The sequence below is a fragment of the Rhodnius prolixus genome, unplaced genomic scaffold (assembly GCF_049639745.1).
Source record: "Rhodnius prolixus isolate KJV_2025 unplaced genomic scaffold, Rpr scaffold_8, whole genome shotgun sequence".
NCBI lineage: Eukaryota > Metazoa > Arthropoda > Insecta > Hemiptera > Reduviidae > Rhodnius > Rhodnius prolixus.
This window is the reverse complement of record NW_027411593.1, coordinates 9,439,628-9,464,336: the sequence shown is the minus strand read 5'-3', so window position 1 is coordinate 9,464,336 and position 24,709 is coordinate 9,439,628. Positions and strand designations below refer to the sequence as shown.

General features: G+C 35.5%; 1 long non-coding RNA gene across 2 annotated transcripts in view; it reads left to right on the top strand.

Annotated features, from left to right (window-relative positions):
* The window catches only part of LOC141450820 (uncharacterized), a 73,046-nt gene extending 55,090 nt beyond the window's left edge, over positions 1-17,956 (top strand). For both annotated transcript variants that reach the window (XR_012456341.1, XR_012456340.1), the window contains one exon: positions 16,984-17,956. This is a non-coding gene — a long non-coding RNA (uncharacterized lncRNA). The remainder of the gene's footprint in view (positions 1-16,983) is intronic.
* The last annotated feature ends 6,753 nt before the right edge of the window (positions 17,957-24,709 follow it).

The following is a 24,709-nucleotide window of genomic DNA, read 5'->3' as shown; positions in this document are numbered from 1 at the left end:
AATCCTCTAAATTCATAATTTACCTTCTTATGCCTAAGCTCAATAGGTTTCATATTATTATTATTTTTTTTTTTTTATGATTTAAGGCGCTTAAACATCTAAGGTTATTGGCGCCCGGAGCTTTTATCAGTGCACTGCCGGCCTCCGGACAGTGTTCTCTCGTTACAGATAACACTGTCCATCACCGGACAGTGAGCTGTAAGAAGCTCCTAGGAAGAGAAAATCTAAGGGTGAGCAGCTGGATTCGAACCTGGGACCTCCGCGTGGGAGTCCAGTACGCTAACCGCATAGCTAACCCCTTCCCTTTTCATATTATTATTATTATTTTTATTTTTCTATGAACTCAGCTGTTTCTCTCCGTATTTACTACTGATTGGGTTAAAAAGAGGAAGATTTTTATTTTTGTTTTCTAAATTTACTGTCGTGCATTTGCAGTACACTTGGCATGCGCAGCGGCTTGCCAAGTAAGGAGATAAAATCTAATGCAGCTAGAGTAAAGTTCTCTTAGATTCTTCTCGCTTGCATGTGGTTCCGGTTTGAAGGAACTTCCAGCGATCCAAATCATGCAAAAATGAATGAGAAGAGAATTCAATCAGACAACAGAAGATGGGTCCATCTTCTTCGCTAGATTACTGAAGCTCAACGAATGGATTTGAAAGAAATTAATTTACGAGGGTCGTTTAAAAAGTCCGTGCAAAAATAAAAACTACTTAATTTTTTGGGGTAAACCTTTTTTATTTTTCAACATAGTCTCCTTTTAGGCTTATACACTTCGTCCAACGCTGCTCTAGTTTGTTGATCCCTTCCGAATAATAGGATTTGTGCAAGTCTGAAAAATAGTCATTCGTTTCTGCAATCACCTCCTCGTTTGAATAAAATCTTTTTCCCGCCAGCCATTTCTTCATATTGGGGAACAAATAGTAGTCCGAGGGAGCCAAGTCCCCCAAGAATAGGGGGGGATGTGAAACGAGTTGGAACCCTATTTCCATTAATTTTGCGACCACAACTGCTGAGGTGTGAGCTGGTGCGTTGTCGTGATGGAAAAGGACTTTTTTGTGGGCCAATCGTGGGCGTTTTTCTTGCAGCTCGGTTTTCAAACGGTCCAATAACGATGAATAATATGCACCTGTAATAGTTTTACCCTTTTCCATATAGTCGATGAGGATTATTCCTTGCGAATCCCAAAAGACAGTCGCCATAATCTTTCCGGCCGAAGGAACGGTCTTCGCCTTTTTTGGCGCAGATTCCCCCTTGGTAACCCATTGTTTAAAATGTTCTTTGGTCTCAGGAGTGTAGTGATGTATCCATGTTTCATCCACAGTGACGAAACGACGCTTAAAGTCCTGCGGATTCTTCTGGAACAGCTGCAAACCGTCCTTGCAACACTTCACACGATTTCGTTTTTGGTCAAGCGTGAGCAATCGCGGCACCCATCTTGCGGATAGCTTTGTAATGTCCAAATGTTGATGCAAAATATTATGTACCCGTTCATTCGTGATGCCCACAGCACTAGCAATCTCACGCACCTTCACTCTTCTGTCATCCATCACCATATCATGGATTTTATCAATGATTTCTGGAGTAGTAACCTCAACAGGGCGTCCAGAACGTTCAGCGTCACTTGTTGCCCATATGGCCACTCCGAAAATTTTGAAACCACTTATAAACTGTTCTAATCGAAGGTGCAGAGTCACCATAATGTTTATCAAGCTTCTCTTTAGTCTCCTGCAGCGTTTTGCCTTTCATAAAGTAGTGTTTAATCAACACACGAAATTCTTTTTCGTCCATTTTTTGAAAATCACTCGACTTCCTCGATTCAAACGAATGCCAATCACAAAGAAATAGACCGATCTGGCTGAAACTTGGTGTGTGTTCTTCCAAGAGATGCTACTAACTAAACATAACCTCGATACGCGCCAGTGGTGCTGTCTCTCTGACTTTGCACGGACTTTTCAAACGACCCTCGTATGTAGAAATATTTTTTTATTTTAATCAAATATGTATAAATATGCGATAACATCCAAATATGTGGAAATATGTGAAATAAAAGTAGACTCAAACGGCTTAAAAAGTGTCAGTATGAATACTTCTAGTTGAAAAACGTCTGTAAATTGCCTAGAAAAAAATATGTAAATACATACATACGAATCCGTTCCCTAGTGATAGCACAATTTTTGGTATGTATTTTTTATATATTTTTAACAGATTTGTAAAAATTTCAAGAGTAAATTATGTAAAAGGATTCAAATCCGCCAAAAATGAATAAATAATTATATCGCAGTTTTATAACATGAAAATGTGGGAATATGAATGAACATGGGAAGAGGTTTTTATAAAAAATGTTGAAAGGTTGAGCCAAAAATAATTTAACAATTATTTTCCACAACGTTTCGTCAATATTATTTATTTATTTTTAATCAAGGATTATTTTTTGGTTATAAAATAAAATATTTATTGGGAATTTTTGAATTTTAATATTGTCAAGATAAAAAAAAACAAAAACAATTTATCAAACAGTAAACATTGAAAAGCGAATTTCAAATAAATAATATATTAATTTATAAAATGTATTCAAGACGTAAATGATGAGAAAAGATTTGCGAAAGCAGAAAAAAGATACTTAAATAAAAAGTGTTTATGAAGAAGTATGTGGTGGTATACCGGTATAACATATAATCTCGTTGTACGTCATTAATTTGCGACTCTAAAGTATTGATCCAAATATCTCTTACGTAATGTGGAAAACAGTAAACAGGGCTAGAGTAATAACTGAAGATAGAGGAAAAATCATGGATATCATTGAAAGTATAAATTTTGGGAGGTCATTAATTTTAAATATTAATTGGATTTGCGATGGATATTTCGAGTGGGAGGCAAAAGAGAACCAATGTAACACAATAAATGAATAGCTGGTATATTGTAATATTAGAAGAAGCGTATTAGACAAATAAGACGGTCTAAAAGAAAAAGACCTCTGCGCCACAACAATGGCGTTGAAGTTCGACAGTCATTTCTAATTATGGATGGACAGATGATAAACAATACAAAGTACGCTTCATAAAGTTGTTCACAGTTTCAGATACAACTATTTGAAAGGCGCATTCTATTCTGGAAAGAACAATGAGGTAGCCAACAGATCTTCGAACTAGGAAATCCTCATTCCTCAATCTAACTGGCGGCTACAGGAAAACAACCACCTGCTAACCAATGACCACAAATTTTGTAGCATTAGTTTGTCGTTTCATTTTCTCAGCTATCATAATTAAGGTTGAAGATGAAATTCTTCGTTAATTAATGGGCAATGTCGGATTTTTCCCTTCGCATTAGCCATTTAGTTTGATTAATCTATTATTTACTACTCCATCCTAATTGAATTTTAATCTAGGATAGATAGATAGATAGATAGATTAAACTAGGGCGGCCTCAAGGCCTACGCCACTGCGACCCTTTTGGATCTATTGTGAAATAATCTAGGATAGGAACCTGTTAAATCTTGCACTGTTCTTAAATTCCTTAAACTATTGAATTTCAAAGAAATATTCTAAATGTCAAAGTAAAGACTGTTTTTTTTTGGTAATTCTTGGGATACAACAGTATAGAAGCATTTTGGATGTTTCGTTTTGGACGCTGGAACAGGAGAAAAATAAGAAAAGATTTTTGACGTCAACTGAACTTTATTGGAAAATGATTCATGTATTTTTCCTTTTCCCTTAATAGGTTTTTTTAAAAAGGAAATTGGTGTCGTTCAAGTCATTTAGGTTGGTGCCAAAAGTACCTGAATTAAACATCCTTCACACTTTTGGAGGGGTTGTGGTTTTGAAACTAGTGAAAGAGGTCACCCGTTCGAATTTAGCGAGTAGCTTCTTTTCATTTGTTAGAACACCTAAAATTATAGGTACTTGGACGTTAAGTTCCGCCAATAGAAATTGATTTACTAACTTATACTCTACTTACATCCGTAACAAACATTTATAGTTGATGTACTTACAGTTAAGGATCCTGTTTGTAAACTGGAGCCCCACATCATAATCATTCACATTTAGATGTTGCAACTTTTAAGGCGTCCATACTCTATCAACAAACAATGTCTTTGAAGGGAGTAATTGACCTTTGCCTTTATAGTGACATTACCTTTATATTCAGTTTATCTAAGTAAATCCAAATCTATCTAAAATATTTGGTATTGATAACCATTTGAAATTGAGTTGTATTCAGGTTTGTTTTTTCCACTCTGATATTTACCTAAACTAAACATATCTTGCTTTGCATTTCTGCATCTTCCTGCGACAATCGTTCCGATATACGAGGGTCGTTTGAAAAGTCCGTGCAAAGTCAGAGAGATAGCACCACTGGCGCGTATCGAGGTTATGTTTAGTTAGTAGCATCTCTTGGAAGAACACACACCAAGTTTCAGCCAGATCGGTCTATTTCTTTGTGTTTGGCATTCGTTTGAATCGAGGAAGTCGAGTGATTTTCAAAAAATGGACGAAAAAGAATTTCGTGTGTTTATTAAACACTACTTTATGAAAGGCAAAACGCCTCAGGAGACTAAAGAGAAGCTTGATAAACATTATGGTGATTCTGCACCTTCGATTGGAACAGTTTATAAGTGGTTTCAAAATTTTCGGAGTGGCCATATGGGGCACTAGTGACGCTGAACGTTCTGGACGCCCTGTTGAGGTTACTACTCCAGAAATCATTGATAAAATCCATGATATGGTGATGGATGACAGAAGAGTGAAGGTGCGTGAGATTGCTAGTGCTGTGGGCATCTCGAATGAACGGGTACATAATATTTCGTAATTCTCCAATACTCCCATTCATCTACTTCATTCTAGGCATCTCTTCGCCATTTTCCCTTCATTACCCTTACCTCTTAAAAAAATAACTACCATTCAAGTTTTTAATTTTTTTATATAACTGAAATTCACTAGCAGTCATATCTACTAGTTTTGTTCATTTACTTTCTTGCTGTTCCTAAACAGTTTTAATGGGGTATTTTGATTTGATCTCTACACTAAGTTTATTTATGTTACATAAAGGGCAATTCTACTTACGGGTATTTGTGCAATGTTTCCCGGTTTGATAGCTTTTAGGATTGATTGATTTATTTCCTCTTTTTATCTATTTAAAATGTTTTCTCGTTTGGTTTTGCCACACTTTGTACTTTCTATGAATTATTTTACAATCCGACTGTTTGATTAAAATTGTCTACGATGTTTTGATTAAAGTTTTGTAAATTTGTATTTGTATCATTTATTTATTTTTTTAAATATCCATTTCTATCTATGCATCTAAATATGTACAATACAGGACCTAAAATGAAAGTTGAAGCGTGCTTTTATTTGAATTCAGTAAACACTCGTTCATCTTTTCAGATTATACTGTTTGCAGTCTCCATATCCACCAAAACCTACGCTTAACGAAGATTTGAATTTATTTATTCAAATTTAATCTTTTTAAATATAAAAATAAATAAGTGCGTAACTGATTAAATTTTATACAAATTTGGCTACTCTGCATTTGCTAATCAAAAATCATTAAAAAGGTTACCTTGAAAATTTACATTCCCTTAGACTTTGACAATCCCTGTGTTGTTAAAATCGTACCTATAGGGACAAAAAAAGGGTTGCAGCGAATGGAATTAAAAGAAAAATAAACAACTCCAACTAAATTAACCATCTAATGGGTGTAACGTACTCTCATTCCAAACCTACTGTGACACATTCCCATTGGTCTAATAGAATAATCTAATTCTGTCAGTGTTTTAGTCGTTGTTACTTACAGGGCGACATTTGCAACCATGGAATTCATGTTTGTTTCTGTTAAGGTTGTCAATTTGTTGGGTTTATATCGCTAGTCAAATAATCAAAAACAGTACTTGCACATGGAAACTCAGAATGAATCCCAGTACAACCAGTAAGTTCATGGGCATATTGACCAAAATCATTAATATTTATCAATTACCTCCACCTGTCTGGGTAAACTGTGCGGAAAATATCATTCCCTCAGGAGTGCCAGAAGTATGAGAAATGTCCCCTAGTACAAATAGGACGAAATCATCCTGCCCTAAGGAACAACTTCTTCTCTTCTCGTAAACTCAATTCCTTACTCGCCTCTGACCAAATTGCCAAGCTTTACAACTGGACTTGAACAAAATTAACAAGTGATCTTCGAATATATAGGTTTCGTGACAGTAAATTGTTAAACTTGGAATTCAAGATTGGCGAGGAATCGGTCAAATAAAAAACAAACTCGTCTTCTTGCCAACGTTTCGACAAATATATTGTCCTCTTCAGGGCCGGGATATTACAAATACACAAATACAAACAATTTAGTAATACAGAAAATCAGTAAAAAAACAGTAATATAAAAATACAATAAATTCTTTATAATTATTGAAAACACTTACCTACTTTATTTATTTATTTTTAATTGTATTTTATTTTTATATTACTGCTTTTTTACTTATTTTCTGTATTACTGAATTGTTTGTACTTGTGTATTTGTAATATCCAGGCCCTGAAGAGGACAATATATTTGTCGAAACGTTGGTTTCGAGAAGACGAGTTTGTTTTTTATTTGACCGATTCCTCGCTAACCTAGAATTCAAAGTTCAAGTGATCTTCTTTAATAATTCACGTTTTTCAACATTATTCTTGGTTCCTGAGATAAGCTCCAGAGTTTTGTTCATCTTCTGGTGGATATGACAACGTGGTCCGCCCAGTATGATACAGGCATTATGAGCATTCATGTTAGATCATGTTTATGTAAAATATTTTTGGCGTAAAATAAAATTGAGTGGATTTTGATAGATTTTATGTTCAGATTTAAGTTTTGTTAAAGGTTTACAATAAATCAAAGGGATTGCCTCTCCAGGTATTATGATTAAGTCAAGTTCTCCTTTTATTTGTTGTTATAATGTAGTAAATTTAATTTTTGTGTTTCGCCATAGAATGCATTTCCATTTAAGTGCACTTTTCTTCTCTGCATCACTGAATAAAAGTGCACCTAAATGTTAATAATTCACTTCTAATATCCTCTGACAAGCAGTGATAAATGTTGATTGAATTCTAGATTGTCAGTTATAGCAAAACTGAATCATCTACAGTGAGAAATTGTGCATTTAATTTAGTGATAACGTTTGCAATGTAATCCATAGGTGGGCTCATTGATGAGTAAAATTACTCAAAAGGATTAAAGGACTTTGAATCATCAGATTTCATTTGACGTCGTTAATTCTACCTTAATACAGCACTTCCTGGTAGACAGGAAATAATGGAGAGTTCTGTTGATAAAAGGGGGAAATGGAAAACTTGATATCTGCACTGTTTTATAGAGAGGAGTTTCTAGCCAGTTGAATTTATCTGAATGTAATCAAATAAATCCAAGAAAGATTTAATCTGGAACTTTATCTGAATTGGGGAGACGTTTTTAGATGCAATGAGTGTACTGTTTAAGAATGCAAGAAGTGGAAAAGAATGTCTCTCAGAATTCACCTTCTTAATTAAAAAGATGTACCTACTTTATGCAACTGCAATTATTGAGAAATAGTTTAGCGAGAATGAATTTACTGGAATGATTTAGAATTCCAAATTATGTAATTCCAAGTCAATCTAAAATAAAGTACGCGATATAGGATGAAATCTTCGTCTTGAAATGGAATTAACACATTTATAACAGCATATTTCAGCACTTAGTAATAATTAGCTGAATGTATTTAAAAGCTATAGCCGAATTAGAATGAATGGAAGAAAATGCTTAGAGAAGGATTACGTGATTTTAATTTCGGTTAAGCTATAAGGATGGCAAGAGCACAGAGTACTGATCTATCCATTAGCAGTAGTTTATGTAAATAGCGGTATATAGTAGAATGATGAATGTGTGAAGTGAATGTATTTGTAGATAAGAATGGAGAGTGAGTGATATTCTAGTGATAAGCACCTAGAGGATGCTGGCTGTCTGGCGGAAGACGATGCCAAAAAAAATAATAATAATAATTAGCTACATATTTTAACTGTAGCACAACACCTGTTTGGACTACTGTATACTATAGCGTGAACAGTAGTTTTGGGGTTTTATTATTCTGATAATAAAACCTAGATTATTGTTTGAGATAGTAATTTTTTTTTGCTATAACTTAAATTTTAGCTCGTTAAATCAAGTTCAACTTACTTTATATTATAGTTTACTGATTATTCACTACATGTAGTTGGAAATTATTCCCTAGAGCTGTTTTCATAATTTGTTTTAATCAAACAAAACGTGAGAGGCTTAGAAAACAAAAAAGCAACCACCACAATACCCAATGATTGTGTACAGATCTGTATTATTACTAATGGAGGCACTTTTGGTAGAGAATTTGAGAAAGAATCATTCATTTTATACTACTCTCGAAACGTTAGTATGGTAACAGTAGAGAGGCATAAAAGAGATACCAAGTTTTAGAATGTTTTGCTGTATTAGCCTATAAGACCAAGTTAAGTTAGTCTATGCCACCGAATCTTTGGATCATTGTAGCACCCATGAAGAGAAACATCTTATTTTCATGCTTAGATTTAGGTGTCATATGGGAATTCGGTGAGGAAGCATGAGTTTTAGTCTTCTGAAGAGTAGGAATAGTCAGTCGTAACATCCTTTTACCGTATAAGAAGTAGCGGTGCCGTTACCTCTGCTTGTTGCACACACAATCCGTTGCCGATTGGGCAGGAACCCTATGCCATCTCAACCCAAAGGATCTACCACTAATTGGAACCATACCTGCAGTTCAACCATAGCTAAAGACGGGCAAAGTATGAAGGTAACAGTTTCCTTTTTCCCCAAAGTTTCGAACTCTAAACCAATCAACATCCTTTGCAATTAATTAATTACGTGAAGCAAACCTCTTCGATCTAAGAAAACGTACACAAGATCTTTGCCGGCAGACTCGTTCGATGCAATCTATCTTCTTCTCAGTCTGCTGTGGTTTCAGTTGCTCCTTAGAAAAACTAAAGGGAGTGGTCGCTAATTAAATGTTTGACATCTGCCTCTGTGAAAGAGTTTTCCATTTCTGCGACTCATTGTGCCTTCAATGTCTGATATTTATTTGGCACCTTAATTTTAGGACCCATCTTAAGTTCTACCTGCACACAATCATTTAAGAGTATGTGCAAAAAATATATATATAGTTATACTAAAATTTGGCGTGATCACAATATTTGCCACGACGAGAAGAGAGTCCCTCTGGCTAACAATAAAAGGAAGTCCTCCAAGGAAGTTACGGAAAAGGAAAAGCACGTTCTTATGTTTGGAAAATGATTTTTCCAGGATAATTATTTATTAGCTGCATCTCTAGAGAAAACTTGTTATTGTTAAATGGTTGAAAATTCAGTTAATTTTCCTCCTATAAATTGTTACAGGATTAAATGTTGTAAGTTGGTACATGCGTACTTACATATCACTCCAATACAAACTTCATCCTAGTTCTAATGCTTAATAATACTCATAGCACTGTTTCAAACTTCTATAACAGATACTACTAACCTCCTCATATTAAGTTGGTTATGTTATATCTGTACTCTTAAAACTTTACTACAGATGCATACTTTTACAAAACAAATACTTATGCATCGCAAATCCCAGGTATTTAGAACAAACTTTATTAACAAAAAAAATGAGAATTGCATTGTTTCATGAGAATGCATTCATCATACATATTCGTTCAGGAATAACAAATATTGCAAAGGAATAAAATGTTCTTAAAAACTTGATTAGAAAGTGTGACTTTTAAGCTTTGGTGATGTGAACGGCTTCCTCAAAAAGGAGCAAAATCTTGTTTAAGCCCCAACTTTATATGGTTTGGATAATTATAATGGAATTTCAATCAGGTCCATTAATAGGGGGACTTCTTCTTTTTGCTGCAGACAAAGGCAGAAAAATTAGTACAGCTGAATTGTTTACCATAAGTTTCAAAGTTTGGACGAAGTAAATTTTGCATAACACATGAAAGGGTGCCATCATCAATGTCCCTTAGATTAAGGGTAAGCTGCTGGAAAGAATATAAATTTGGGAAAACGACTTATAGGTATAGCGCAAGTTCAATGTCAAAAATGAATTTTGAAGTTGTTGTGGCTATAGCATGATTTGATTGGATTGGTTAAACAATTTAAACGTTTAATCAATCCCCATTCTTCAATGATATATGGACCAAATTGGTCACCGTAATGGAAGATATAAAAAATCTTTTGTTGTTTAAGTTGAGCTTGATCGTTTGTCGAGTAGACTATGAAGTAGTAAAGTGGTGTTGGTTAGTTACTTGTATGGAAATTCTATTAAGGAATACTGAGATTCTATGCCAAGCGTTTTGTCCTGGGATAGACCAAGATAGTTTGCCCACAGTTGGTACAGAAGTTTGATTGATAAAGATGGGAAGTAGGATAGATAGTTGCAGGGTAAATAAATCAAGAACTGCTCTTTAAGGTTGTTCGTCAAAAACTGCACGAAAAAAGCAGAATTTTGAAAATCATCCAACTTTGACAATTTTTTTTTTTCTCTTTCCCTATAAAAGATAAAATTCCCAAATTTTCTTTAAAAAATATAGGGCAAATCCTCATTTATAAGAGTAATTTTTGTTTTCCAACAATACAGATCAAAAAGTACATTTCGAGAATAATGTTGCTGAAATTGGGCCAAAACGTTTTTTTTTTTTTATAAATCTATTGCTGTTTCCTTTTTTGTAAATATAGAATTTGATTTTAGTTAGCTTTATAGTTTGCCACTTGTTCAACCTGTAACCGATTCAAGTACAATTGTAGCGGTAAGAGAATCAGGTTGAATCGTCAGCAAAGATAGAAAGGAAAGATAAAAGCAAGGAGACTTTAAAAACAAGATCTGAAGTAAGAACTGCTGGTCATCTGAAACACGAGATCTAATCTGAAATTGATCAGAAAAAAGTGCTGAATTTTTTATAACGTTTTATACAATTGAATTTTAAATATTTTTATTTCATTTTAAAATTAATGGTGGGTACATTTATTAATTTTACGAACCGTAATTCAGAGCAGGCGATTTTGTAAATAATAATAAACTGGAATTTAGTAAATGCTTTATACAAAGAAAAAACGTTGGCAGCGTTGAAAATCATTTCTTTTACAGCACTACTGCTTTTCTTTAATTGATTTTCTAAAACTATAAAAAAAAGTTTTCCTTTTAATACGATATTATTCTAACCATGATGTAAAACTGCAGTTATAGTTGTGACCAAGTTTTCCGGAGTCAGTTTAATATTTCCTGCGTCTTATTAAAAATATCTTCCACTTCTTTTTTTTAATAGTCCTTTTAAATTTTACATTCAGTCAAGGAAATGTATTAAAAATAAAGGTTCAATTGAGTAATATTAAATAAAATTATAATACAGAAAAAAAGTCTCCTGCTGTTGGCACTTTTTAATAAGTAAAAAAATAAAATCTCTTTTTATTGGACAAACTTTTAGTTATGTGCTCTTGTGGCGAAGCGGAATTATAACCTGGTCTGAAGATTATTTCTTTATGACTAAGGGTACGTTTACAACGGAGCTGTGAGTATAGATGATAGCAGGGATGATAACTGATACAGTAAAATATAATCGCTGATTAGTGTGCTCAACGGAGCTGTGATACATGCAACATGTCCGAGAAGTGGAGAAGAGTTTTTATGTTCACCAGCAACAAAAAGGTACATTTTAAAGAAAAAACGCTTTAGAAAATATCAAGTACATCCCATAAATAAAAAACGAAGTACTTTGGGTTGGGTGAATTTCACCATTTATATAAGGAACTTAGAAATTATCCGGATCGTTTTTTTTGAATATGTGAGGATGGGTCCACCCACATTCGACTATATTTTAGAAAAAATAAGGTCAAAATTATGAAAACTTTGGAAAAATTGTCATGGAAATCCTATAACCATAGAAGAAAAACTAGTGATTACTCTTAGGTAATGATTTTATTGAAAAAAAACAAATAAATACACATGAAAATAAATGTAAGCACGATTTAAAAAACAAAATATTGTTTAAAAGTAAATAATAAAATAATAACCAAAAATAATGAGTAAAGACAGCACTAAATAATTTTTCGACGTCCATTTTGAAGCTCCGATACTGGAGTTCAGCTAGCAGAAAAATGAAAAATTCAATTCTATCATCTATGCTCGTTTATAGCAGCGCGTATGAGTCACTAGTCGAAGCTTCGTTGTGCACGCTCACATAAGAATGTACTAGGTTATTCTATAAGCGCTGATGCATCACTGCTATCATCTCCGCTATCATCTATGCTCACAGCTCCGTTGTGAACGTACCCTAAGGTTTTGTTTGTAGTCGCTGTAGTTCAACTAAAAAAATGATCATTTTCATAAGAGTGATAATAATTCCCTGAACTATAATGGGCTATTATGACTAATATTATATTATTACAAATAAAAAGTATTCCCCCAGTTATTCTAATCAATTAAATCAAATTTTATCACTTCAAAGAACTCTGTAGACATTCTACAGATACAGCTCTGGGAGGTACCGTGTGGCGTAGCCATGGCTTACAATACTTGTAGAAGTAGAGTTGTTTAGTTGAGGTTCGAGCTGAAGGTTCAACCGAGTCGAGCTTCGACTCGAGCCTTTACGGCTTGAGCCTTCAGAGCTCGAGGGCTTATAGCCCTCGAAGCTGGAGCCGTGAAGCTTAAGTATTAATTTACAAAAATATAAATGAATTTATTAATAGTACAAATAAAATGCTTCATATATAAAAAAAAAAAGCTCGAGCTTTTTGAGCCGAGCCTTGGAGGCTCACCGAGCTCTCTGTGAGGCTTCAGCTCGAGCTCTGACTCGAGCCACCCGCTGAAACCTGAGATCTCGAGCGCTCAAAGCTCGAACCTTAAAGCCTTATAGCTCAGCTCTTGAACAACTCTAAATGGTAGAGTGAGTTAATTAGTGGTGTCGAGTCAGTTCTGTGCAGATAAAGGAGTGAAGCGAGATGATTAAAACTGTCCGGTAGGACAGTTGTATAAGGGTTGATCGTCAAAAACTGCACGAAAAAGCGTAACGTTGAAAAACACCCAACTTTGACAATTTTTTTCTCTTTTTCTATAAAAGATAAAATTCCCAAATTTTCTTTAAAATAAAGGGCAAACCCTCCTTTATAACTATAATTTTTTTGCAACAACCTAGATCTAATAGGTTTCGAGAAAAAAGTTGCCAAAAATGAGCAAAAACGGCTTTTTCAAAAAATGTTCTTGTTCTTCTTCTTCTTGTTCTTGTTACCTTTTTTGTAAACAACGTAGCGCCTAAACGCGCGAACCGATTTTCATGAATGAGGTGTCATTCGATTCGGAATTTTATGTAGATGTGCCTTTTGGGGGTCTCGATCCTGTACATGGAATGGGGGAGGAGTTAGTCCCCTTTATGTAAGGCCCCCTCCAAAATTATTATTACTAATTACTCTGTAAATCTTAGCCCGATTTTGATAAAATTTGGTAAATCCTATACTGGGCCTCGCCTCGGGCAGAAGGCGTCTCGGCCAAATCTTCATGGGCGTCTCGAATGCGGGTGTTTGAATCCTTTAAATAACAGTGATGCTAGTGCGCCCGTCTAAGTGACAAGCACTGATTAAATCAGAGGCTACAATTAGGTAGGACAGTACAAGAGCATGATAGCATCTAAGTGGAGCTCACTAAGTAGAAGTGTGTTGATCCAAAGGTTTGCTCCTAGATGCTATGTTTTTCTAATAAAGTACCTGCGTTGATGTTGTTGTTTGCCTCTGCTGCAACGTGACAAATGTATGAGTGATTGCACAGCGGAGTTCTACGAGCTGTTCAGCCTTGACAATTGCTCGCTGGGGGAGCTGAACTGTTCAGTGCTGGAGGACTAACAGCTGGCCACCAGTTTGAATGCTCGGCCATCACTTATCTAAATAATCTATCTGGATATTATGCAGCATGGGAGTATATTTGCCATATAAATCTACAACCCTTACCAATATATCGTTGACAGTTGAATCATGCAATATTAATAAACATTTACATCTAATAATGCAATTATTCAATCAATTAGTATTGTACAATTAATTATTGATATTTGATTGAATTTACTAACATTAATGTAATTATTACTAAATTTGCATTGTTTACTTTGAGAATAAGTTAATCGGTGTACTAGCTCAAATTGAAACAGAAAGTTCAGTTTTACTTAAATTGTTAACTTTGAACAAGTTTCACCTAACACTGAGTGATGTCAGAATTTAAATTCAAGAAATTTGAAATTCACTGCCGCTTATCAAAATGTAGATTACCATCTGAAAGTAAGAGTAGATTTACTTACCAGATATCCTGATATGACCAAATAGTTGGGAGTTCTTGAATTCCTGTATCAATGGTCCGCCCAATAGGCTGTCCTAACCGTAGATAAAGAATCTACCATCTTATATTCAAATTTCTTGAGAATTTAAAGGCTATCCAGGTGGGTTATTAAGCTGCTGAAAAAAAAGACACTTTTTGCTATCCAGTCGCCAATTTATAGTGGATATGTTTCAATTTGCATTGCCAAAAAATTGTCTTTCTACTTACTATTATTACTGACCAAACCTATTCAAATATAGCCTACACAATAAAGCCTAATCAAGGGCAAAAATTAAGTACCCAAATTAGAACCCATTAAGAACCAAAGCACTCAGATTAAATCATCCGTAAGAAATGAAAAATTAAACTCTTAAACCATTATATTGGATTAGTGATGTTTGCTCCATTTCAGAAACTCAATCAAGGAATCTGGAGTTCTAATGCAATAGGCGGAGTCTTTATTTTTAACTAAATAACCTATTAAGGATCCAATCACAAGCCTGAAAAATACATAGCAACAAAAGTAAAAGTAAAGTAATTGCCGGTTTTTTACAGGTCCTAACTTTACAATAAACAATTTTTTACTAACAAATAAAAAGTAGTCATACGCGGGATTCGAACTGGGGATCTCCCACTTACAAAGCGACGCTCTTGACCACTACACAAACAACCGCCCCCACGTTGGAACTATTCACTAATCTTTAGGCCAGATGAATGGTGCGAACACATGGAGAGGTATAGCTCCAGAGATGAACCAAATTCCTGTATGGATCCATGAAATGAGAAAGAGGAAGTGGCCTAATTTAGCCAACCAACCCAATTCCTCATTTCCTAAATCCATATATTTACTGGAGTACCTAAAAGGAATTTGAATTACTGAAGGTGGCTAACAATCAGATCGTTTCTATTGATTTTAGCTTTGACGTACCATTTATCAGGAAGTGCATTGACCATTCCTGAATCTGAATGAAGTCTTGAGGACTTAGCGGGAGCCAACCATCAATGCGCTTACACTGCTCCAACTTGACTTAGGGGATTGTAGAGTTGTTGTTCGTAAAAACTCAGGCTTAGTAAACACACTGTAAACTTAGCTCATCTTCACATTTCTCCCACCAACATGAACGAACACTAAAGTAGGAAGTCACAGAAGATGTTTTTTTTGTCGCATTTGGCTCTTCATCCGCTAGTCCGAAATACTGCAACAACAATGCTAAAATGTATTGGGGCACTGGGTTCAATTCCCGGTCTTAGGCCTTGGATTTTATTTAATGTTTAATATGAGAAATTTACAGTAAAGTATGTTAGGCGGTTATAGCCTAGACCCGCAAAGCTAAGATGTATTGTTGGTTTAGTGGGTTCGATTCCCGGTGACTAGGCCTTGGATTTTATTTAATGGTTAATATGAGAAATTTACAGTAAAGTATGTTAGGCGGTTATAGGCTAGACCCGCAAAGCTAAAATGTATTGCTGGTTTAGTGGGTTCAATTCCCGGTCTTAGGCCTTGGATTTTATTTAATGTTTAATATGAGAAATTTACAGTAAAGTATGTTAGGCGGTTATAGCCTAGACCCGCAAAGCTAAGAAGTATTGCTGGTTTAGTGGGTTCAATTCCCGGTCTTAGGCCTTGGATTTTATTTAATGTTTAATATGAGAAATTTACAGTCAAGTATGTTAGGCGGTTATAGCCTAGACCCGCAAAGCTAAGATGTATTGCTGGTTTAGTGGGTTCAATTCCCGGTCTTAGGCCTGGATTTTATTTAATGGTTAATATGAGAAATTTACAGTAAAGTATGTTTGCTAGTCGCCTCCTTTCACGACACCTAATTAGGTAGTTGCGACGTAAAAGCCGCCTTAAAAAATAGGCGATTACTTTACTTTATATCATTCAGAGGCACGCAGAGAAAATCTATTTCTTTTGACTCTTTTTTTTGTGGGACTAATTTGAAGACATTTTTTTAAAATGATGGAAAAATAAATTTTAACGTCTTTCACTGATAACAAAATGATGGTTCATGGCATTGGTGTTGTACGAGTAATTTGGGAAGGAACATTCTTGGAGCGGAAGGATGATGAACAGTGGTGGCAACCTTGTCAGAGGAACAAGATTAAGAGATTTACTAAATTCAGTCTGGACAACATCTGTTTGCTGGTAATTTATTTCATACCATTCCTGTCAACCTCATCCTTCCCCCAACCTTGAACTCTAACATGGGTCAACATTATGAACGCTAGTTAGGGAAGTGGTAATCGCTTCTATTTCATTTGAAAAATATAACTAAGTTAGATTAGGAATAATTATAATAATGAGACAATTTCATTGAGCTCTCCTCAAAAAAAAAAAAAAACTACTGAAGGTGAAAGAATGCCTGAAGATACAATCTTAAGGTCTGCTTAATTTTTTGAAACGAAGTTCCTTCCCTAGATTAATAATTCTGTTTAAAGAACTTTGGAACAGTAGAAATGCACATCCTATGAATGATGCGTGAAGGCAATTAGAATTGTTATAATTAGGCCAACTCCATAACGTCAAAGCTGTAGGGGGAGCTGTGGCGGAAACGGAAGTTAATCAATGTTTTAAAAAATCTTAACTTAAATTGATTTTACATCAATTAAATTGGATACTTCTTGTGGCTGTTACAGAATCTTGAAGGGTGAACAGGATTGCCGTGGCATGGAACGTCTAGTGGGCGTACTATGGAGGCTCAAAACGCTTGCTTCAGGAGGTGGTAAAATACTGGGAAGATGAAAAAGAGGATTTTTTTTTAAGTTAGGGGGAAAAACAGATCTTCTTCAACATCTAAAGCATCCCAAACCCAATCACAATTTTGTTTTACTTCTCGAAAGGTTGTTGACTAGTTAGTTGGATGTTGGCAATCTTACTACAATACTGTTGATTTAATCTGGTCCATAACCGAAAACCAAAATAGGACCAGCCACTTCTTCAGAGGATTTAGCGTCCCTGTGGGTATCCCAGGCTAACAACACACACAACAAAAAAAAAAACACTTCCACTATCCTCACAGGGGGGGGCCTGCAGAGATAGTTGATTGTGTGCAACTATTTGGGCTTAGCGAACCCACAGGCAAACTCCAGCTCATCACTCACACTAACACACACACACATACTCACATTTAAAGGCACTTACACTACATAATATGTTTTACTATCTTCACGTAGACTTAAAAATTTCACAAGCTAAAACATGTTTGGCGTAATAATTAATTATCTGTTCCAATGAAAATGTAGTATCCACCATTTGTCTAGATCTCAATAATATACGAGGGTCGTTTGAAAAGTCCGTGCAAAGTCAGAGAGATAGCACCACTGGCGCGTATCGAGGTTATGTTTAGTTAGTCTTGGAAGAACATACACCAAGTTTCAGCCAGATCGGTCTATTTCTTTGTGTTTGGCATTCGTTTGAATCGAAGAAGTCGAGTGATTTTCAAAAAATGGACGAAAAAGAATTTCGTGTGTTGATTAAACACTACTTTATGAAAGGCAAAACGCCTCAGGAGACTAAAGAGAAGCTTGATAAACATTATGGTGACTCTGCACCTTCGATTAGAACAGTTTATAAGTGGTTTCAAAATTTTCGGAGTGGCCATATGGGCACAAGTGACGCTGAACGTTCTGGACGCCCTGTTGAGTTTACTACTCCAGAAATCATTGATAAAATCCATAATATGGTGATGGATGACAGAAGAGTGAAGGTGCGTGAGATTGCTAGTGCTGTGGGCATCTCGAATGAACGGGTACATAATATTTTGCATCAACATTTGGACATGACAAAGCTATCCGCAAGATGGGTGCCGCGATTGCTCACGCTTGACCAAAAACGAAATCATGTGAAGTGTTGCAAGGATGGTTTGCAGCTGTTCCAGAAGAATCCGCAGGACTTTAAGCGTCGTTTCGTCACTGTGGATGAAACATGGATACATCACTAAACTCCTGAGACCAAAGAACAATCTGAACAATGGGTTACCATGGGGGAATCTGCGCCAAAAAAAAGGCGAAGACCGTTCCTTCGGCCGGAAAGATTATGGCGACTGTCTTTTGGGATTCGCAAGGAATAATCCTCATCGACTATCTAGAAAAAGGTAAAACTATTACAGGTGCATATTGTTCATCGTTATTGAACCGTTTGAAAACCGAGCTGCAAGAAAAACGCCCACGATTGGCCCACAAAAAAGTCCTTTTCCATCACGACAACGCACCAGCTCACACCTCAGCAGTTGTGGTTGCAAAATTAATGGAAATAGGGTTCCAACTCGTTTCACATCCCCCCTATTCTCCAGACTTGGCTCCCTCGGACTACTATTTGTTCCCCAATATGAAGAAATGGCTGGCGGGAAAAAGATTTTATTCAAACGAGGAGGTGATTGCAGAAACGAATGGCTATTTTTCAGACTTGGACAAATCCTATTATTCGGAAGGGATCAACAAACTAGAGCAGCGTTGGACGAAGTGTATAAGCCTAAAAGGAGACTATGTTGAAAAATAGAAAAGGTTTACCCCAAAAAATTAAGTAGTTTTTATTTTTGCACGGACTTTTCAAACGACCCTCGTAGATTGTGTTTTTTATTTTATTTGATATATTAAATGAAAACTATAGTAAATAAAAATTGTAGAATTCCACATTAAAGCTAAGAGAAAATAAATAATAGCATAAAACACACACGAAAAAAAAGGTACAATTTGAAAAACAGCTGTTGACTGGAACTGGATATATTCTATGTAGATATACATACAATGGTACATGTATATGCGACAACATACCCTCGTTTTGTCCATATGTATACAACTAATGTCTATGGTGAGAGAATTTTGCAATTGCTCACATGGCTCGCGCGCCAACATTACCCATTTTGCATATATTTTTTTACATACTATATGTGTGCATTTTCTTTTTCTTTTTACATATATATCTACATATATGAGTGCGTAAACATATTGTTCGTGTTAGTGAATCCAGCGTGCAAAAGCTTTAATTTGTTTAGCACAATATATAGGCTGACGGGTCTAAATTGCGATGAGATTTTTTTTTTTTTTCGTTAAATCGATTGAGTTTTTTTGTAATTTTATTTGTATGTAACTGTTCTTCAGTCAAAAAAGTGAACCTTTTTATTTGTAAATAAAGGTAAACCTTCATTTTTTCATTCTACTTTTTTGAAGGGGACTAAAATTTACGTAACTTCCTGAAATAGTGAAGAAAATAATGTAGAAAATTAAGTCCAATAAAAAGTATTTATTAAAGCAGACGAAGAATAATAGACACAGAACATTTCTACCTATTATTAGCACTCCTAGTCTTGGACCTAGTCTTCCATAACAAAAAGAGAAAAATCCGAACAAAGAGATAGAATAATTACAAAAAAAAAGTTGAAGGAAAAACAAGAAGGACCAAGGTGACTTCCGTTAGTAGAAGCCTAGCTGAGATTTTATTCCTAAAGAAAATGGAAAGTGTTCAGTCGAATCTTTTCTCGGCGCCCGCTCTTTTTAAATTTTCGCGCCATGCTTTTCCCGCGTTTTGGATCCCGCCAAACTACTGCAGCCTCGCATCTTGTAACCCTTCTTAGTGTTTTCACTTCTCTTCTTTCTTGGCTACAGTGCATCTCGTCATCGGCAAGAAGAAGGAGCAACAACCGCCTTCCTGTATCCTTTACATTACACACTCTTACTCTTCTCTTCAGCATCAGTTTTTCTCCATCTTCGACTGCAGAGGGTTGTCTCGGTGTCTTTTGTGTTTGCCCTCTTTATGGCCCTGGCGCTTCAGGCCTTGACCCCACCTGGTGTCCAACCTTGACGAGGTGGTGGGGCTTACGCACTAAGGGCACTAGAGATTAACCCTCTCTAAAACTCTCGCGTTTTCCGCTTCTGGGTGTAGGCGTCTTCGCGCGCCTACAGAAAGGTTAAAACTAATTGTGAATGCATACTGATGCTGGTACAACCAACAAGTATGATTGTAAGACAAAAAAAGACGACAATTCCACCGCGCTACTCAGTCACCCCATTGACAACAAACACAATTTTGACTTTCAGAATGTGACAGTACTCGATAGGGAAAAAAACCAGTATAAGCGAAATTTTCTTGAAATGTGCCACATAGTAAAACAGAACAACGCAGTTAATTTTAGGACGGACACGTCGAATTTAGCCAATTGCTACAATTTTATCATTAAAAAATAAATAGATATCCAAATTTTGTTCATAATTATTGCTGGGTTTGTTTAAATTTACTTCAAATCTTTTGGTTATTTGTTATTTAGTGCATAAGGGTTATTTGGATTCTCCTGTGTTTTGTGTTTAACGGTTTTTGTTGTTTAAAGAAATTTCCCAATATTTATTGTATTTACTCTTTTGTTGTAACTAGTCTATTGTATCTGTCCAATTGTAATTACCAAAATTCCCGTGTAAGTCCCGCTATATCTGTATATACGAGTATATGCCTGCTTCTCCATTTCTAGCTCTTAGTTTCTGTAACTCAACCAACCCGCAGAGCCACGTAAGTTTCAATACTTATATTATAAAGAATTTAGTGTATTTTACTGTTTATTTTTGTATTACTGATTTTTACTGATTTTCTATGTTACTGACTCTGTAAATTGTTTTGTATTTGTAATATCCAGGCACTGAAGAGGACAATATATTTGTCGAAACGTTGGCAAAAAGACGAGTTGTTTTATTTGACCGATTCCTCGCCAATCTTGAATCCTAAGTATTCATAATAAAGCTTGTTTCCGTTTCAAAAAGATACTAGAGAAACTAAAGCATGAATGTAATATTTGATTAGCCAATAAGAGATGAATATCGTAGTTCTTTAATCGTAGAGAAACAAATCATTTTTTCGTGATTTTATTTGGATACAAGAGCGCCAATCTTGGAAAAAAAACCGCCATTTTAAAGACTCTTCAACTTCATCAACGTATACGCCCAGCCACTGTCGGCAGACATGAGTTATGATTGTGTAAATTGTAAAGAACCCTTATCATTTTGGAGGGTATTTGGGGGGGGGGGTGAGGAGTATTTCCATAATGATACCAGAAGATATTCATCTATTGTGAACTATATTATTGTGTAGTCTGTTTCTGAATGTATATAGTGGGGCGGTACCCAGGTTGCTTGTCTTAAGCTGGCCATCATTTCCGCTAATTTATAGCCACATCCTTAACCTCTTGCTTAGTAATCTTCATTACCAACACGTGCTCCATTTCGTTTTGTACAATTCCCTCTATAAACAAAACCCAAATCTTATCCTCCTACAAGGGGGCTTTTTAGTTACTATGGCTAAATACATTGTTATCTTGGCCATCCTATTCCTAAAGGGGGGAATATTATTGTGTTAGTCACATCTCCGGCTAATTTTTTTTTCACATCTTATCTCTTTTATTGTAATCTTCTCTGGAAATCCTGGAATATATGCCTCCTAAATTTGTTTATATCCTAATCCAATTTAATTCAAATTTACAGGTCTTCATTCTCTATAGTAGCTCAAAAGTTCCACTTGTACTAAACGTTATCGTGATGAGCAATTATGGTCAAATTGGTTTGGAGTAAATGTTTGCACATAATGAATTGAAGAGAGTCTGAAAACAACATCTCTGGGTTTGAGATCTTAAAAGCATGCAATTTAGAAGCGTGTTTGGTACTACGTTATGACAATCGAAGTTATGGTAACGTAACATAAGGCAAGTACTTTCATGGTTTTCGCGTTTGCAGGGGATACAATATCCTTATTAAACTCTGTTTGGTGTTGTTCCTATCAGATATACATTGACATAGTCCAACTTTTGCCGATGAAACAGCCAATCCTTTCCTCTCATTCAGACCACTTATTGTTGAAGTCTACAGGAACATCGCAACTTCTTAGAGAAATGGTGAAGGGAAAAGTATTAAGTTAGCTATAAAAAAAAACCTATATGCATTAAATTTTCCCTACGCAAACGGGCATGTCCTGCCATTAATCCCACCATCAATCCATCAATCGCTGACTTCGTGATAACTCTTGGATGTAAATTAAACAAAAGCTCACTCACAACCTCATGGGATACTGCCAAGCGCTCCGTCACACTTCTCATCCAAATCGCCCAATTCAAGATCTTTAAACAAAATCGTAGATGCATATTTTTAATGCATGCAATGAATCCCTCTATTTTTTTTTTTGTTTTTTTCATCCCTCTACTATATACAACTATTTACATAAACCTTACAGCTAATGGATGGAGCAGTACTCTGTGCTCCTGCCATCCTTATAGCTTAACCGAAATTAAAATCTCGTAATCCTTCTGTAATCATTTTCTTACATTCATTCTAATCGGCTATAACTTTTAAATACATTCATATTTCATTGCTAGCTCTGCTATAGACAAGCACATAGATGTTGGTGGAGAATATCATGTCTTCGTAGCGAAATGGTGCATCTAAATACCTGTATATGTCGTCAAACATGCGTTTCCTTTCTACCACATAATGTGGACATATCATTATTATATGTTTGAAATCCTCCTCCTCATTGCAATCTACGCAAAGAGGAGGAGGACCTTTTGTTGATCCTGTTTGGTACGATCCGCACACAGCGTGGTTCGCTCTCAGCCTGCTTATTGTCGTAACAACCCATTTATTAGGGACAGTTCCCTTATAAACCATGGTTGTCTAGGTAAATGATCTGCCATAGTTTTATAGAATCTTCCTTTATTACCATTACTCCGTCACTTTTGTAGTGCTGCTTTTGCGATCCCTCTTTTAAACGGTGAAATCCATGTCTGTTACTTTAAGTTCTATAAATACTTGTCTAATGCCTTAAATTCTTTTATAGACTAACTAGGTTCCATCCGCCTCTTTAACTAGGCTGAAGTAGCTTAGGCCCAGAGACTTGTTAATAGCAATGTAAAAGAATGTGATTAGTTGATGGAAAAACTTTGACTATTAAGTTTGTAGCTTAAATGCTTGCACAGTAGATTCTGTGAGACATTTTTCAATAGTGTGACATCTTAATGGGAATTCCTAAAGTAAATAGAGCTGTTCAAGTAATAAGGACCCAAAATTTAAGCACTCAAACTTTTTGCTTTTGCCTTTTTTTTTGGCATTGGCTTTCGCCATACAGCCAGCATCGTCTAGGTGCTTATCACTAGAATATCACTCACTCTCCATTCTTACTTATAAATACATTCGCTTCACTCATTCATCCCTCTACTATATACAACTATTTACATACAAACTTACAACTAATGGATGGATCAGTACTCTATATTCCTGCCATCCTTATAGCTTAACCTAAATTAAAATCAGTAATCCTTCTCTAATCATTTTCTTGCATTCATTCTAATTCGGCTATAGCTTTTAAATACATTCATATTTCATTGCTAGCTCTGCTACAGATTTAAGCACATAACTGTTGGTGGAGAATATTATGTCTTCGTAGCGAAATGGTGCATCTAAATACCTGTATATGTCGTCAAACATTCGTTTCCTTTCTACTACATAACGTGGACATATCATCAAAGAGGAGAGGACCTCACTCAAACTTAGTAAATGCACTAGAACTTGTTTTTACAACAGAAAGTGCTTGCTTAAAACTAAATTGTCTCTTTAAAAAAAAGGGTGAGGGAATCCTAGCGGCAAGGGCTCGCTTTGATTTTGCCCTTCTGCTCTGCTTTGGCCATCCCTAGCCTACATGTATATTTCTCTCGGATATCCTCTACCTGACATCATTCTTTTTAAGGAGGATTAATTACACATCCGGTAAAATGAGAATTACACCAGTCCCGTCTTGTTTGGGGAAGGTATATGGAAATAAGTTTCAAAAACTTCCGAACAGAGTAATTGTAAAGAGCTTAAGTTGTTTCCATTAATGGTTGTTGTTCAATTTCTTCGTACAGCTGTGATTAGTAAGTGGCTCCATGTATGGGACTGAATTTTTTTTGTATCCAAACTCGGGTTTATTTTGCCTTTGTTTTGCCACGTGGACGCTCTAAGATCCTGGAGGGGCTCTGAATAGCGTTGGGCTTAGCCCCTTTACCACAGCCCTTTAATAATTATAGTAAGGGAAAAGTTGTAGATTAATATTTCTCTTTCTTGTTCCAAATAAAGATTTGATTATAGCAATAAATTACACGCAAAATACTTTTAGAAGCGCAAACTTTCCAGAAAAAGAAGACATAAATCGTGTTTACTGGAAGCAAATTATTGTCTAAATAAAACTAAAAATAGATAAAGAAATGATAAAAAAAACTAAACTAAAAAAAAGAATAACAGGGTGAAGAAGAAGGTAATGCGTTGTAAATGGTTTACGTGTTCACAGAAATTGTATAGCGTGCCTTACTGCATTTGTACGCACAAAATTACCGCTATTAGATATTACATCGGTCGC